Below are 19,942 nucleotides of genomic sequence, written 5' to 3'. Positions count from 1 at the left end.
TATATATATATATTGTCAGAAGAAGGTCTGGCGATGGGATCACCATTGCCCCCAATACTGGCCAATGCATACATGGAATACTTTGAGGAAATGGCATTAGGATCAGCACCACTAAAGCCAATAATGTGGTTGTGATATGCAGATGACACATTCATACTCTGCCCCCACCATGAAGATGTTAAAACATTACTAGACTATGTGAACTAGATTCGTCCAACTATACAATTCACGACGGAAAAGAACACAACAATAAATTATCGTTTCTAGATGTGCTTATAACCCATACTGTTCAGGGCTTTATGTCATCTGTATACCGAAAGCCAACTTTCAATAGACAGTGCCTAAGCTTCAACTGCCACTATCCATATAATGTAAAGAAATTGCCTACAACACCGAGCAAAAAGCAATATGTAGTAACATCAGATGGACAGTTTCAGAGAAACTCACCACCAAAAACAACTATCCAGAGAGCATGGAATCAGCTCGAAGAAATCTGGACCAAACATAAAAGGACACCACTCAGTAACTCACCACAGATTTTATACCATATATGAAGGGCTTGTCTGAAAAAGCTTCAACGAATATGTAATCCATATGACATCATGACAGTATTCAGGAGTGATTAAACTCTCCGGAGACAGCTTGGCAAGCCTCCCACAGAAAAAAATCATGACTAAGAACTGTGTATATGAAATCCCATGTAAATGTGGAAAACTATACACTGAAAAGCTGTAGTATGTGGAGAGACTGAAATGTCAGGTATAGCAGACCATATCTAGAAGGAGAAGGTAAAACCATCTACTATTATGGGACGAAGTAAAACATATAGATAGAGAGGAACGGGGGAGAGTAAGACGACTGAAAGAAGCATCACATATGGCTGGGGAATAATCGATTACTAAGTAGACTTAGGGTAGAATTAAATACGATATGGTAACTAGTAATTATAAACAATAGATAATATATGCAAGTAATAGTTAAGGCACGTTTTATTAAATGCAACATAGTTTTCTTTTCTCTTCATTTTTCTGTTGATTTAAAAATACAGTCCAGCATAAGCGAAATAGCTTATAACATTAGTTCTAACGTATTGAATATATTTAACCATTAACCTCTCTCTCTCTCTCTCTCTCTCTCTCTCTATATATATATATATATATATATATATATATATATATATATATATATAAATTGACTTATAGTTAAAAAATAGAATAATAGACTTCACCACAAACTTATTTATCTTTCCTTCCCTAGCAGACGAAAAGCAATAAACCAATAAATAAAAACAAAATAAAATTAATTACAAATAAAAAAGAAAAAAAAATCCTCTTTAACGACAAGAAATTTGCTCCTGACTTTGATCAATGACCAAAAGCGCTAGAGGAAAATGTATATATAAAATCGAGTAAAGATAATCACCCATACATACGATGTGAAAGCAGCTTTCGAATGTTGATCTACATAGATCGAGGAGATCGTTTGCGCAGATTCCGTGAGAATTTGTGCTAGTCCCCCGCATTAAAGATCTTCATACAACGAAACAGTCTGTCCGTGGATGATTAAAAAAAACCACACACACACACACACACACGCACACACACACACACACACACACACACACACACACACACACACACACATATATATATATATATATATACGAGAAAAGACGAGGAATAAAAGTTATACATAATTTTATTGTTTTATTAGAACACTACAAGTTAAGTTATTGTTCTAATGATAACTTGAAAAAATAATAAAAAACGCAAAAACAAAGTCGTAAGTAACAATAACAATAATTCCAATCAAATCAAATAACAACATGCTAAGACATTTAACTATATAAATAAATTAGAATACTATCTTAAACGAAAGTGTTTAACAGCATTTATAGCTTACTAATCTATATTTAATTATATAGATTTAAGGACAGCTCCTAAATAAAAACATAAAACGTCAATAAATTACAAATCACCCATTTTTAGCAACTTACAAACTCCTCTTTAAATTCAATTGTTGAAATGAAATACCTTAGTTTTTAGCCTTTTGTTCATGCAACTCGTATATTTTTAATTTTTAATTTTTAAATATATATTTCTATTTTATTTTGGTGATTTGTAGTTCCACTGGTTTCATTTATTATAATTATTATCAGAAATATCCCCATATTTTCTACCTCTTTATAAAAACCTTCAACTAATCTTCATTAAATTCATTTTTTATATAACTTATCACTTAACTATTTAAACTGTTATACCAAAATTCCATTATTTTATCGCCTTTACACTATTACATCATAGTTTTTATTATTTTACTAATTTATACTAGATGCATCTGCCCAACCGCGCGTTGCCGTTGCTGAATCTGGTTGACGCAGGTATTAGATTGATTTGTATTGCACAGCCGCACGCACACACGAACACACAAGCACACATGAACACACATACTCGCACGCACACACTCGTGCGCGCACAGATACATACACCCGAGCACGCATGGCAACGTACTCGCCCACGCACACAGACTACACACAATAGCACACACACGCACATACACAGATACGCACACACATACACATACGGAAACACATACACACACGGACACACATGCACAGACTTTGCAAATAGAGGCTTCAAAATCATACAAAAGGAGATTTTGAAGTCGATTTCTGGTCATGATTAAATGTTAGAGTCAAGCAATGTAGGTTACAGTGTAAGTTTTCAGCAAAACCCAGGTCTTGGCTATATTAATCGCTTAATCCGTTTTATTTTTTTATTATTTTTATTTAGCGAAACTAAAAAGTTTAGTAAATCGATCTTAAGAAACATAAATGTTAGAGTCAAGCAATAAAGTTCACTGTGTAAGTTTTCAGCAAAATCAGGTTCTCGTCTATAAAATTCGCTTCATCCGTTTTATTGTTTTTATTTAGCGTAAAAAGAAAGAATTTTAATCTAATAGTCAGGAATAGACAGTTTAAAGGCTTCTAAAGCATACATATGGAGATTTTTGAAGTAAATAGATGGTCAATTTCTGCTTTGTCAAAATCCGCGTCTCAGTTATAATAATCGCCTTATCCGTTTTATTACTTTTTATTTATCGTAAATAAATAAAAAAAATAGTAAATCGTACTAAAAAGAAAAAAGAAATATTTATGCAGCATACAAAGGATGAAATAATTGCTTATCAGCACATGGCGATGGGTCGAAAAATTATCTTTAATAACAAGTACATTTATGTAAATACAAAAGATGTAGCACAGTAGCTTAACTGTATAAGAACAATTGCCTTGTGTAGAGAGTAACGCCGTATTTGGAAATTTCTGGAGCGTTCGGTTTTTGGAATAAAATTTAGATTCTGAAATAAACGAATTGTCAGCTAATGAGATTTGGCGAAATATGAGAAAGATAAATGTATTATTTTTGAATTTGTAAATAGAAAGATCACTGTATGTCAATGAGTATAGGATCCAGTTAGTAAGGGTGCAATTCCAAATCTTTCGAAAGTGCAGAATTTCTCCCGGAGATAAGTGGGGCGGTAGAAAGACTTGTTATTTAGAGGGAAAATAGGAACTATTTCCTCTAAATATGGTTGCGATCGTGACGATGTTACTACTAGGATATAATGTAGGATTTTATTATAACGACTAAATGTATCTAAAATGGCGTTCTAAATTTACATAAGATAATCACTAATAGTCTAGACACAATAAATTTGTATGTGGACTCGGTTATTGCCAACCTACGATATTTTGGTCCAACGGGGAATTTCTGCAATCAAAATATTATATAGAAGATTATTTTAAAATTATGCTCCATTATAGTTTATCATTTTTATTTAAATATTCCGCTAGTTGTTATTATTTTAATGTTTAATCAATATAATATTTTAGTTTTATTATTGCACAATTATTCTTTTATTTCTATTTTTATGTCTGATACATTTACCTTTTTATCATTTTATTATTTCTTTTATACTTATATATATATATATATACATGTATAAAAACAAATGTATATATATATATATTTGTTTTTATACTTTTTACTCAATGTAATATTTGGTAACATTCCTTCACTAGAAATATATATATATATATATATATATATATATTTATAAATACATTTTATTTTATTTAGTTAATATTTATTCTTTTATTTCAGTATTATTTTTCAGTATTATTCTTTTAATATACTGTTACTGTATTGATATATTATACCATTAACCCTCGATTTATATGAGTTTATTTTTATTATTATGCTTTATTACACTTATATACAGTTTTAGAATAAAATTAATATAAATTTCTCCTATATATTAATTTTAAATTAGCTTACATTTTTTGTATTCTTTGGAAGTAATCCTACCTTTAAATTTATTTTCTTAAATAAAAAAAAATAAAGAATAGAAAAAAATTAAATTAAATGAAGCTAATAATTTAATAATAAACATTTAAGGTTAATTTAATATTTAATCCAGGCAGTACAAACACACTTTCCTCGCCCCTTTTTCTTAATAATGTTTCATGTCCAAAGATTTTATTCTTCCTTTTAGCATTAGCAGAAAAGTCGGGACATAACACATTTTTCCAACTTTAGCGTGGGTGTTTAGATAAACCCGTATTGATTTTTTTCTTTCTTCCCTTTTTTCTTCACACTTATTCTGTTTTCAATTTAGTTTTTTTTTCATAGGTAATCACGTGGCATTTTAAATTGCATTGTTTGTGTAATTTGTTTTTTCGTAATCATTTGATGATTGACATCTTTAAAAGAGGGAAATTGCGTCGCCTGACGAGGTCGTTAGTTATTCTTTATTGTAACGATCGGATAGCGATTATGACAATACTGTTGAAATGTTTATTTAAATATAAATAAAAGTATATCGAGAGTTATTTAATATTGAATACTATTATATAATCTTCATTTAAATCATTCGTATTTATCTAGAAATATTTTGAACTTGGAATAATTATATATATATATATAATATATATATATATATATATATATATATATATATATATATATATATATATATATATATATATATATATATATACGTGTGTGTGTCTCATTTATTTGCTGATGTTTATTTGCAGTACTTTGAACGAATTTAGCTTTGAACTTGTACGGAAAATTATTTTATCTCCACGTGAAAAGACACACACAGTATGAAAATATAGTTTTCCACGGACACGTGTTTCGTCATCCTGAACTTAGCAAGATTCGAAACTAAAATCTCATAAATTATATCGCCATATATGCATATCGGTGTTTGTAGTCTATATATACAAAATTACGAATACACTTAATTGATCAGTTTCTAAAAAGGAACACCGACTATTGAGAAAAAAACAAAACACAATCAAGGTTCGATTCTGGTTTGAAGCGCTGGTCTGTCTCTTCAATACCTAAGCGTAGTAATATGACAAAATAATGTAGCCAAGACATCGGTATGATTAGCGAAGTACCTCGCTATCATTAGGTGTAGCTCTCCGTAACAACGAATTGAGGACACTTTCGAGTTAATATTGTTTACATAAATATTAAAAATTTACTCACGAAATGCAGTCAGCAGGCCAGTGATTAAAAACGCCATCTGTCGATGAAAAAAAATAAAAAAATAAAAACATTAAAAAATTAAAAAAAAAAAAATTCAGTCATAATATCCTATCTAACTACACTAAATATTGGGATACAGCGAAACAACACTGTGGATGTATATATATATATATATATATATATATATATATATATATATATATATATATATATATATATATATATATATATATATATATACTAGCAATTCAGCCTTGATTTGCTCGGGCTCTACTTGTGAATACACTCTATGTAAGATTTCAACTATTTAGACCCAACATTGTCTGAGTAATTTCGTAGAGACCGCGGAGGTAATTTTTTTTATAACCTGGACGCCAATTTTGATCCCTTAACATTAAGTATTTTGGTCTCAAATTAAAATATAAAGTTTTACCCATGTCCACGTTACCTACATCTAAAATTTCAAGTCTTTAGACCCAAAATTGGCGGAGAAATTTCGTAGAATCGGCAAAGGTCAACTTATTCAAGTTTGACATTTTGGCAGCCAAATTTTCGCCCCTAAACTGATTAAAATGATAAACTGATAAAAAAAGTGGTAGTAGGAAGGCAGGCTTGAACACGTACTGCAAAGGAGGAAAGGACCAGGGTAAAACCTAATGTTTATGCTGTTACGACCACCGCCAAACCGGAAGCGAAATTTTTTTAAATTAAGGCTAGACAATCTAAAGGAGATGATAACTTTCAAAAATATCGGCGAAAAAAGTGACCCCCCCCTGTAGAAAAGTGCCTAGTTGAAGGGAAAGATATTAATGTTTTTAGCCAATTTTTCGATATTTGTTGTATGAAAGATCGAACTTTAAAACGATACTGATCTTGGTAAAATCTGTCGCCTCTGTTGAAAGTTTAAGGCAGACATGCAAACAGACATACATACATTTATATATTGTTAACTAAAAATTTTCGACCCAAACTGATGAAAAAGCTTACCCTATCTCTAAGTATTTAGACTTTATGTAAAATTTCAAATATTTAGACCAGAAATTGTCTGAGTAATTTGGAAGAGACCGCAGAGGTCAATTTAAAAAAAAAACTTTGACCCCTATTACGACCCCTTAAAATTTATTGTTTTGGGCTTAAATCAAGTTATTAAGTTAGATCCATGTCCAATGAACTTATATCTAAAATTTCAAGTGCATAGACCCAAAATGGTCGGAGGTGTTTGGTAGCGTTCTCAAAGGTCAAATCGTTCAACTTTGACCCCTTAATCGCCAAATTTCTGGCTAAAAACGGATCACATCGATTATCCCAAATCTCAGTAATCTGTATACTAAATGTCGAGTCTGTAGACTAAAAATTGACAGAGTTATTGCGTAAGGAAATGTACACAGACACACAGACACACAGGCACGTTCACTTATATATATATATATATATATATATATATATATATATATATATATATATATATGCCAACTCATCGGGCCATTATTAACTTAGCTCTCATTAATTATAAGATACTAATAAAAAAGATTAATCACTCAATCACTGCTAATAATAAACTTTACCGAAAATACTAAGCTCTTGACTGTCATATCCATAGAGAGTGTCTGTGATAGAGCGAAATAGTTTATATCTGGATTATTAAACACACGCACACGTATATTATATAAATATAGGCGCGTGTGTGTCTCATGTGTGAAACTACTAAGCTAATTAATGTCAATTATTAGGCCTTAAAATAATCTGAGTTTCGCATATTTACTACATCTTTCCATATTCATCGACCCTTTTCTATGATTCCCAAATGCCACCAAGTGTCATGCTTGCGCATCGCCTTCAGTTGTGTGTGTTACATGCGCAACAATATATTGATATCGAATTCAAATCTATTAAAAAAAAATGTTGATGTTTGTTCGTGTATTTCTGTCAAATAAATACGAACTTCTACGATCGACACTTAATTCACTATAATTTTATTTTGATTTTGATAATGTCTTTTGGTAATGTCACACGTTGAAAGTACATGATTCTAATCTAATCTGTGTCATACAACGGCCCGATGAAGAAATGCTTGAACTATTGCTACTGCTCTCCTCTAGCCGGCACAACTGCCACTGCCAGAACCATCGTCCTTCTACTATAATTCGGCCGCATCGAAAAAAGAGAAAGGAAACTAAGGTATCTCGTACTTACAAAATCGTAAAAAAAGACAACGAAAATGTGTTTTTAAAAAAGATTAAAATTGTTTCAGGGAAGATTTTAATCATGGTGAATTAGTTAAATTCCACTTTTAAAAATCTTTCCAGTGACGCACAAAGTTACGTAGAAACGATCTTGCAACACTGCGTTAAGTTGAACAGAGTTTGGGTCTTATGTAACTCATCGTGAACGCAGAATAATTAAACATGTTTCTGGGTGTAAAAAAAATTAACGACCTATCTAAGCACACTTATTGCTAATGATTTTCTGTTTTTCTACTCCAAAGGAAATACTTTCTTTTCAATACAACTGGACGTAAACACCACAAGCGACTAACACGATTCTCTACACTGCGACGACTGCTGTCGATGTACACATTCATTTTATAACGGAACGTTGCTCTCAATCGCAACAGATGCTGAACAAACACACACATACACACACACACACGCATACTTTTTATCCCACTTACACACGGCAGGACAAACAATGCTCACTTTATTGTGCGGATTAAAGAAATACGAGTAAAAAGCATTCTTTTATTTAAGCACTGACACTTTTCTTACTTTTATTCTTTTTAAAACTTTACTTTTCAAGACTGTATGTACACGCAGCATAGCAATAATAATAATAATAATAATAATAATAATAATAATAATAATAATAATAATAATAATAATAATGCGTCGACTACTACTCATAATAACAACAACAATAAAAACAATGCAACTACTAAGATATATTTATTTGATGTTTGATAATATAATAAAAAGTTTTTCTCTTACCAAACAGTTCAACTGCTAAAAACGTTGATATGTAAACAAAACATTCTCGTCATTTATTTTGGACTCTGACTGAACTAAAAATTATATAATAAACTAAAGCTATAAAATGATGGAAACTTTCTCCTTTATTTTGCTTATTTTATAGATCAAAAATTCTTTTGACAGTTTTGTTTTGTTCATTTAGAAAATAAATTGATATCACGATTTTATTTTAAAATACTGCATATATTTCGGCTTTTGTAACTATTAATACAACATTCGTTTCATTGCAATTTATTTCTGTTTTAATCACCCAACGTCTATAGCCTACTCTTAAAGCATTTGCACGGAGCTAAATTCTTACTTCTGTTTTATGTAAGAATCTTTTCTATACGTTAAGACACGCCTCTTTTCAAAAAAATGTTAAACGTAAAAGCTAGATAATTATTTACTTTGAAGCTGTATCCCTAAACGGAATATATTCAGGAGACACGGAAAAATCTTGCACTTTATCCGTATGTGAACCCCTCGACAATATGTGACTTTTACTTTCTTTCTCCAAGTTGAAATGAACATCGCAGCATATCATTCATTTTTAGCTTCAACAGACGCTCATTCAATCGAAATCGCTTGTGTCCGTCAACACGTAAGTCTGCTTAATTAGGACATAAAATAAACAGATTGCGGACAGTGAGAGATACCATAACATCCAATTGAAATATGTACATTCTTTTGTAATGAAAAATTGACACATCCATATAATCAGTTTATATCAATAGTAACGCACTTGTCATTCGAAAATTGCAAAACAAATGAAATTATTCAAATCCTTGTTCCTATATACTCATAGCATACAAACACACTTGAAAAATGTAGAAGCCGAAATAAAAAATAATTTAAAAAATAACAATGAAATTAAACTGCAGATTAATGACATTAACTAAAAGAAAATATTTATGCAAGAGAAAAGTAGATATCACCACACCATAATTGTAAACAACAACTAAAACAAGAGACAAATATTTCCAGAACTCACATCAAAGAAATAGTCAGATTTTACATGCTTTTTGCAACCTACTTGTATAACATGAGGAAAAGGCAACTTGTGGATTGCAGAGAAGTGAATTAAAGAAAATATCGGTCATCAAAACAAAGAAAGGCGAAGAAATCATAAACCATTAACAAGAAAGATCAAGGAATAGAAACTGTTCAAGTAAGTTTCAATCGTTATTTCTATAATCGAAAAAATTAATTCCAGATGAAGTATTGAAAAAAAAGTTTTTTTATGCTGCCTGTCTGTATTTTCCTTTACAATTCTTTCATTTGATGAGGTATTTCGTAGCCGATACCTTAACTATTAATTCCTAATTGTTTCTGCAGAAATCGATTATTATTAAATTATTTGACTGCAACGAAATATATACAATGGATTCTTTATTTACGTTTCCTTTTATTATTGTAAACAGCTTTTACTGTGAATTATTAACGATCATTATTGCTCTTACATTTTCAAGTTTGAAAGAAATAACTTTGCAAAAATTCAAAAAGTATCTGATAATTATTTCAAGTTTACTTAAGGTTTTTCTTTGAAAACAGATGCATAAGCGAAAACAAATATAAAAGCAAATAAAAATTAATTTCATTTTATCAATTAAATTTTAGATGAGAAGTAAATCAAAGGACATTAAGAATTTTTTTTATTAAACATTTAAAATATTCAAAATATTTTTTTTTAATTTCTTACGAGAGAAAATAATATGGAAAAACCCAAACATTTATTCTAGTTTAATGTTTAAAGTCATGGAAATTAACTATGTTTGCTAAATGTAAATATGTAAGACTGTTTCCTTAATAAAATGTTTTATTTTGCATAATTTTCAGTCTCCTGGGTGGAAATTCACAAGAATCAAGAAACTCGTGCATAATATGTTGCCATTATAGATACAAATCGTGGACATCACTTATGTGCATCCAGTTGGGTATACAACTGAAAATATGGATGAACAATAATTCATATTGAATTTCTTTTTTCGAGCTTTTATATCAACACACAGCAACATGTAATGTGAAGTTGAACTTTAGATGAATATAGTTTGAAAGCAAATTGCTAAGAGTATGAAATAAGTGATCGATTGAGCTTATACAAAGTTGTTACATTATTTAATAAACGCCCTGAATTTAGAAAATTTAAATGTATAGGACGTTTTGTTGTAGGTGTCGCAAATATTTGTATATACACTTAAAATAGTAAGAAATATATTTCTTAACACAACTAACTACACATTAAAGCAATGTAACTTCAAGAGTCACAAGACATATGAAGAACATTGTAAGAAATGACAAGTTTTCATAAATGATTTCAATATTGTGGTCATATAAACTTTAAATGATTTCAATATTGTGGTCATATAAACTTTAAATGATTTCAATATTGTGGTCATATAAACTTTAAATGATTTCAATATTGTGGTCATATAAACTTTAAATGATTTCAATATTGTGGTCATATAAACTTTAAATGATTTCAATATTGTGGTCATATAAACTTTAAATGATTTCAATATTGTGGTCATATAAACTTTAAATGATTTCAATATTGTGGTCATATAAACTTTAAATGATTTCAATATTGTGGTCATATAAACTTTATTATGAAATTAAATTAAATAATAGTAAAGTTGACGTCTCTTTCTTAAAGGATGTTTTTCTATTTTTATAGCAGAAAAGACATGCTGACTATTTTTCCTTGTTGGATTTAGTTATATTGAAAAAAGTGTTTTTATCCTTCTAAGTTGTCATAATTTGTAAGTAACTGAATAAGAAATCCATTAAAACCCTTATACTCAAGTAGTTTTGTGCCTTGATAAATGATGCCTCACTTGTAAAACAATTCTTATTAATCTGTATTTCGCCCACTTTCAATTTCAATAGTGACTCTTTATTGTCAAGTCATTTTCACAGCGTGTCCAACAAGCACAAACATTAACCAAAAAATAATAAAAGTTATTTCTACTATCCTAATATTTCATCCCTAGTATACTCACTGCTAGTCACTGCATTTCCTTATTTTTTACCTATCCTCGTCCTTCCCCTTCTGATAAGAAGCATTGGGTTTGTAAATGCATAAGTATAAAGAGCATTTATAACCTCTATCTCATCAATGTGCCTTCCTTATTGAATTGATTAATACATTTATATGCACTAGTATATATTTTTGTATTGTCGATATTTTTCCTTGTTTATATAAACATAAATATATATTCTCTTGATGACATAAATATATCTATCTATCTATCTATCTATATCTATATCTATATCTCTATATATGTATATATATATATTCTCTTTATAAAATATTCTCATTCTACATATATATTTCCAATATTTTTGCATTTTAAAATATCTCACTTACACACGTGTGTAATACATATCCACAGAGAACTTAAATGCCTATTAGAGAGAATTTGAATGCTTATAAGACACTGACTACGCATGCCTAAGGCATTTCTGTACAAAGGTTTGTCAGGACAACCTGGCATGATGATAATTTTCCCTACAAGTAAACACTGCCCAAATATTCAAAATCACATTGTATTCACCGCCCAAATAAGATATCCTCGGTATCGATAAGCTATATTGAATTTTATAGTGCACCTTCCAAAAGTGATGACATCTCAAGTAAGGACATGAAACTGATAATTAATTAGACTAGATGAATTCTTGTACTGGGATCCAGTAATACCAAGAAAACATTAGAAACACCATATTTAAATGGTCAATTGTAAAGAGGAAACTATGTTGTTAACTTCTTGCCTAATTAAGTGTTTAAGCGGTAAATGTGAACTTTAAAAGAATATTCGAATAATTATGTATCTCACATAGAGATCAAGTGTGAGCCCCATGAAGGGGGCACTCGATTTATGAAAACTTTGATTGAAGCAATATGAAACAAAGGAGAGAAAAAATATACGCATAAGTAGGCCTCCTCTTTATATATATATATATATATATATATATATATATATATATATATATATATATATATATATATATATATATATATAAATGTGATTGATAATTTAAAATTTGATAATTTGATGTAGATATATAATAAGCTAAATACTAAATATTAAAGTAGCTCTAGGATATATGCCTATCGAGCTTGTATATCTGCATTACAACGAGCATTTTTCTTGTATTTTAATTAAATTAGTAATTTTACTATACCATTAAAATACAATCTGCTCTTTAGACTATTGTTCTAATATATATATATATATATATATATATATATATATATATATATATATATATATATATATATATTAGGATTAGTTTATATTTGAAAAAACAAAAAAACATTTAAATTAAGCCACAAAAGGGAACTTCCTGGAATTTCAAACTACGGAGAAAGTGTAGTATCGTTTTTCTATTCCCGTTCAGTGAAAGAAACTATTCTATGTAATATTTTTATTTTTTCTCTCAGTACAATGCCTCTTTCAAATCCTTTATTTTCCCACTATAAAAGGTGATAAAAAATTTACTTTTAGGAATGAGATTTCAGTATTTACGGCATCAATTCCAAGTTTCACTGAACATTTCGGGTAAGGAATGTTAACCAACTTCACCAAACAATTTAGGCAATACGAAACGAACTATGTATTTAAAATAATTTGCCATAACCTTACTTTTCCATAAAATCGCTTAATTTTTCCATAAAATACACCTAACGTAATTCTAAACTGAGTTTTATTTTACAAAGTCAATATTGTTCAGCTATACTGTGTAAACATTTCGGAAAATGTTTTCTTTGTTCGTAGTCGGAACTGCTTTTTCAAATAATACGTATATATTTTTTTTTAATAATGTATGTAAAATGTTGTTGTTGTTTTTTTCAAATAATAACCCAATCCACAATTTACGAATACTTAAAATGCTCTAAAAAACGCTTCCAAATAACTTGTATTTAGAAAAAGAAAGAACGAGTGTGTGTGTGTGTGTGTGTGTGAGTGTGTGCGAGAGAGAGAGAGAGAGAGAGAGAGAGAGAGAGAGAGAGAGAGAGAGTAGAGAGTAGAGGGAAGAAGGGCAGAACGTCTAATTTTTAAAATATAGGTTTCAAATGAAAAAGTCTTATTTTAAAAATATAGGTTTCATATATAACGAGTAACGTTTACCTGATTCGGGTAATCGAAGACGAGCTGTCACAACGTATCTCACTTTTCTATTTTATGCTTTCCACACACACACACACACACACACACACACACACACACACACACACACACATATATATATATGTATATATGCGCGGTTGTGTGTGTATGTATGTATATATATATATATATATATATATATATATATATATTTGTGGCTGTGTAAGTAAAGAAAGTCAGCATATTGAAGAATTACATTTATAATATTTTATTTAAAACAAAGAATACGAAATAAAAGTGAAAGGTTCCTTATTCCATGGAGTTTCAAAGGAAAAAGTTAACAAAATTCAAGTTAGCAAACTGTAAGAAGAAATAAGTATTTTATTTTTGCTGGCTAGCTCAATTTTGAAAACAGTGGAGAAAAAAAATTAAAAGAAAAGTATAAGTTTATAGATGAAATGAAAAAGAATATTCATTAGTCAAATTTGTCTGGTTTTAAATATCCAGTAATATCTAAAAGTTCGCAATAGGTGGGGAGATTAACAGGTCCAAAAAGAGTTCCGTAATCTTACCTTTGGAATCTATTTAAAAAAAAAATATCAGGGGTTAGAGAAGGAATGAAAAGTCTGTGTAGCTCTCCACGTTTGTTGAGCTTTGTTACACCATCTAGATATGTTCAACAAGGAATACCTTCCTCTTTCTGCTAAAAACATACCAATCCCTACGAAGCAAGATTACATCCACAAATTTGTACAATCTTTAAATATTTTCCACTACGAAATGAACCACAACTACAACAATAATAGGACACCACCTACTGAATAACTAATCCACCTGGAACTCCGAGGAAATGCTCGCCCCACCAACTCGAGTAGAGAACACAAGAAGATTGAAAGAAAGACAGCTAAATTTTATGATCTTAAATCGTCCTCCCATCCAAACCAAAATATAGATGAGTTTGGAAACGCTAAGATCAAATTACAAAAAAAAACAAAAAACAAAAAACAAAATAAATAAAAAAACAAAAACAAGAAAAACAAAACAAAAAACAAAACAAAACATAAACACCTTTTTCGCTAGAAAAATATACAATTTTGCTAGTAAAGTTAAAACAGAACCTCATTTATCTGATAAAACAAAAACTATTACAAATTCGATTACCTGACTTATAAAAGCCTCATATATAAGGAGCTAAATAAATCATATAAAGTGGCATTAGCTAACTCTTTAGATAGCAGAAACTTTTACACCAAAATATATTTAAAACAATGAAAATTCATAACTATACAGAAATTTTCACCATAGGAACTCCTAACGCAACTTGTATGGCAACCCCACTATTAGATTAATTTCCCCCTCTAACTCAGATTTAGGAGCAGTAAGTAAAAAAAATACTAGATAGAATCATCCCATCCATTAGGAAAAAGTATTCTTCCGTTTTTGGCAATGCTCAGACTCACTTATAAAATAGCTCTTTAACTTTAAAGATAAGCGAATGCTAAGCTTTATAACATTTGACATTGGCAATTATCATCAGTCAATTTCTCCTATCCTCCTAAATAGTGCCCTTATCTTTACAAAAAAAAAATGCACCGATCTCAGAGACCTAGAAATTAAGTAAATCTTTTTAGCTAGACGATCCTTCTTACATTTTGACAATGAAATTTGGATAAGAAAGGACACAACCAATAGCTTCTCATGGATTCATCTGACTCTGCAAAGTCATAGACTTAGTCGGCCAATATTCGTTGAAAGAAGTGAAGCTCGTATTTTAATCTATTCAAGGAGAGCTACACCTAGGACATATAATTGTACCATAAAGAAGCTACAATTCTTTTTTCAATAATTGCAGGCTCACCATAACTATATAACCCGATAAGAAAACATCAAACTTTTTAGCATCACTCTAAACTTAATTTCAGAATCATTAAGCCTCTACCATTAACCTATCTTTCTTCTATTTTCACAAACTTTCAAACCAGCCTTATTTGATTAAAAAGTCAATAGTTCCCTCGGTTTCAAACAGAATATCTAAGCTATCAGCCGACAGAAACACTTTTGACCAAAATTCTACCTTTTTCAATCATGCATTATTAAAGATAAACTCTCTTCGATCCGCCTTAACTCCGTAATCACACATAATATGATACGAAAAAGAACAAATTCAAATAATAATTCAAATAACCTCCAATAACTGTTAGGTTTAATCATTCAAATGATCCCCACTATTCTGTTCCCGGAAACCGTCTAAAAAAGAGGAAAAATGTCTAGTTTAATCCCGCCTTCTTTAGCAGTAACGTACTTACTAATATACCGAAGGAATTCTTTAAACTGTCGCAACATAATTAAAATACCCACACAAATACATACTATTTCAAATTAAAATTGAATTAACATCTCATATTCCACTATACCTAATATAGTCCAAACCATAATAGCATCAAATAATAAGAAAATTAGGATTGCTCAATCTAGATTTACCCCTCTACACCCACTACTAATTGTAATTACCTCAAACAAAGTGGACTGGCCATTAGATAATTCACAAAGATGTGCTGTAATCGAAACACATAATCCAACTCCTCCTCAAGTAAGCTCTCAAAACCCATTTTTAACTCCTTTCCAAATTAGTTCTCCCCTAATTGCTAACGATAATGGTAACTATGTTAACCATTCCATAAATTCTCCGGATATATTGCTGACTACAACCACTATCCAAGCCCGAAATATCCATAAGCACAATAATATGAGCAACCTTTCTTTACCTAATTTTAATAGTAGAACTTGCTTTACCTAATTTTAATAATAGTAGTAGTCAATACTCAATCCTACACTCCTGACGCTAAGTCTTGCCAGCTTTGTATATCTGAAGCTGTTAACATTATCAACTTGTCTCAATGTATTAACATCATTAATTCTAAAAACGAATTAATTTCAAGCTGCAAACATAGGGAAAGATACAAGTATTGCCAGTTCAAAATTACATAACATTTTCTATCCCCATTCACTTCACCTTCGATTCATTATTCTTATATCACCTGACCTGAAATTTACTTTTTACTTATAATCCCCTTATTTCTTTAATTTATCATTCTTTAAATAATTTTATCACCCCATGATTACTGTTCCGCTAATACGACCTCCACGTCATTTTAATTAGACAATAATCATTTAGCTTCAATTCCCTTTATATCCTTCTAATGCATCCACCTTTTGAATTTTCTCACCCATTCGGCCCTTAATCCTAAATAACTCCCGATTTAGTGCCTTGATACTATAATCCTTTTCGACTATACATGATTCTTTTTCATTTGGACCCTATATCTTAAAAATAAGATTTTTCATTTAAACCCCATACTTAAAAATAAGACTTTTTCATTTGACCCCCATACTTAAAAATAAGACTTTTTCATTTGAACCCCATACTTAAAAATAAGACTTTTTCATTTGAACCCCATACTTAAAAATAAGACTTTTTCATTTGAACCCCATACTTAAAAATAAGACTTTTTCATTTGAACCCCATACTTAAAAATAAGACTTTTTCATTTGAACCCCATACTTAAAAATAAGACTTTTTCATTTGAACCCCATACTTAAAAATAAGACTTTTTCATTTGAACCCCATACTTAAAAATAAGACTTTTTCATTTGAACCCCATACTTAAAAATAAGACTTTTTCATTTGAACCCCATACTTAAAAATAAGACTTTTTCATTTGAACCCCATACTTAAAAATAAGACTTTTTCATTTGAACCCCATACTTAAAAATAAGACTTTTTCATTTGAACTCCATACTTAAAAATAAGACTTTTTCATTTGAACCCCATACTTAAAAATAAGACTTTTCATTTGAACCCCATACTTAAAAATAAGACTTTTCATTTCAACATATTTGAACCCTCTATTTAAAAAATACTTAAAAATAAGACTTTTCATTTCAACATATTTGAACCCTCTATTTAAAAAATTAGACTTTTTCATATGAAACCTATATTTTTAAAATAAGACTTTTTCATTTGAAACCTATATTTTTAAAATTAGACTTTTTCATATGAACCCTCTATTTTAAAAATGAAACCCTATATTTTAAAAATAAGACTTTTTTATTTGCACCCTATATTTTAAAAATAAGACTTTTTTATTTGCACCCTATATTTTAAAAATAAAACTTTTTCATTTGAATCCTATGTTTTAAAAATAAGACTTTTTCATATGGACTCTCTATTTTAAAAATAAGACTCTTTCATTTGTAACCCTCTATTTTAAAAATTAGACTTTTTCATTTGAAACCAATATTTTAAAAATAAGATTTTTTTATTTGAACCCTCTATTTTAAAAATTAGACTTTTTCATTTGAAACCTATATTTTAAAAATAAGATTTTTTTATTTGAACCCTCGATTTTAAAAATTAGACTTTTTCATTTGAAACCTATATTTTAAAAATAAGATTTTTTTATTTGAACCCTCGATTTTAAAAATTAGACTTTTTCATTTGAAACCTATATTTTAAAAATAAGATTTTTTTATTTGAACCCTCTATTTTAAAAATTAGACTTTTTCATTTGAAACCTATATTTTAAAAATAAGATTTTTTTATTTGAACCCTCTGTTTTAAAAATTAGACTTTTTCATTTGAAACCTATATTTTAAAAATAAGACTTTTTCATTTGAACCCTCTATTTTAAAAATTAGACTTTTTCGTATGAAACCTATATTTTTAAAATAAGACTTTTTCATTTGAACCCTCTATTTTAAAAATAAGACTTCTTCATTTGAAACCTTTATTTTAACGACTTCATATGGCGTTCAACACAAGGACTAATTCTATGGATTAGATTTTACTTCCGCATTTTCATTTACAGGATTTTCCTACCCGGACTTTTTATTCCTACTCTAATCCCTGATATTTTTAAAGAGATTTCAAAGGATATCTTATAGATTCCAAAGGTAAGATTACGGAACTCTTTTTGGATCTCTAATCGCCCCACCTATTGCGAACTTTTAGATATCACTGGATATTTACCACCAAACATATTTGGCTTTGCTTTGCTGAGTAAACTTTTTCTTTAATTTTTTTTCTCGACTGTTAAATGTTGCAAATTTTCAGCTTCGCATATTTGTGGTCTTTCCAAAGCAGTTTTAACTACCCCCGACTTTTTCTTGTGATGATATCTTAAAGAAAGAGTATATGTTAACAAACCCCGAACTCTGCAAGAATTGAAGGAAAACATCAGAAACGAAATAAGGGAGATAAATCGCAACCTGTAATGAATAATGTTTCAGAAAAAGTACAAATATGCGAAGCTGAAAATGGGCAACATTTAAAGACATTATTTTTCATTAATAAAGATTATTTGAATTTTTACATTTTTCGAAGATTTCCCAATGTCTTATATTGTATTGAAATTACAGAAATATATCTTAAAAATAAGGAATCTATTTAAATTCCAAACCCTTCAGTAACTTTTTGGACACACCTATATATATATATATATATATATATATATATATATATATATATATATATATATATATATATAGTGCTTTCCAAACCCTTCAGTGACTTTTTAGGCACCATGTACATATATATATATATATATATATATATATGTATATATATATATAGTGCTTTAAAAATAATATACGCCAATAAGCTTATCAGGAGTTAATCGTTCTTTTGATTAAAGTTCTTTTCTTACTACAAGTTATCGTACATCAATCTTCACCGGTCTTTATATGGATTGGTGCTCATTTGTGTCTACCTCCAGAAAAATAGGGCTTATTCACATATTAGTATATTGAGCTATTATAATTTGTTCTTTAAACCCACTTCTCGCCTGTTTTGCTACGGTTAGTTTTTGGATGTAAAATCTGCATTCCTCCTGGTCACGAAGCATAGTTTACCCTACATCACACAAAACAATGTATTTATGTATTTAATTGCCAGTGCGCTGCTGGCTATGTGAATGAAACCTCCTTAAATTTGCAGACACGCATTAACCAATATTAAATTAACCAATCGCTGCCAGTATAATCGGCAGAAATTAGACTGTGAAAGCCACGTCGTTTTCGCACATTTTCTGCTTTGGAATCTGCCATTGGCGAACACCTCATCGAAAATCCAGCTTTTGCCAATGCATATTAAATAGATTGTTTTAGAATCTTGCACCGGGTTGACTCTCAAAATTATTTAAAGATTTTGGAGTCAGTCTCAATTCTTTCACGCAGGCCATCTCTGTCAAGAGAAGGAATTTATTAA

General features: G+C 29.6%; 1 protein-coding gene across 1 annotated transcript in view; it reads left to right on the top strand.

The window, feature by feature from the left end:
• The first annotated feature begins 9,031 nt into the window (after positions 1-9,031).
• LOC145239856 (somatostatin receptor type 5-like) overlaps positions 9,032-19,942 on the top strand; it is a 38,295-nt gene continuing 27,384 nt past the window's right edge. Inside the window, exon 1 of the mRNA XM_080103417.1 lies at positions 9,032-9,737. The gene's annotated coding sequence lies outside the window, so the exon portion shown is untranslated. The remainder of the gene's footprint in view (positions 9,738-19,942) is intronic.

The sequence above is a fragment of the Euprymna scolopes genome, chromosome 19 (assembly GCF_053919585.1).
Source record: "Euprymna scolopes isolate OS-2025 chromosome 19, ASM5391958v1, whole genome shotgun sequence".
Classification (NCBI taxonomy): domain Eukaryota; kingdom Metazoa; phylum Mollusca; class Cephalopoda; order Sepiida; family Sepiolidae; genus Euprymna; species Euprymna scolopes.
This window is presented reverse-complemented; position numbering and strand designations above follow the sequence as displayed.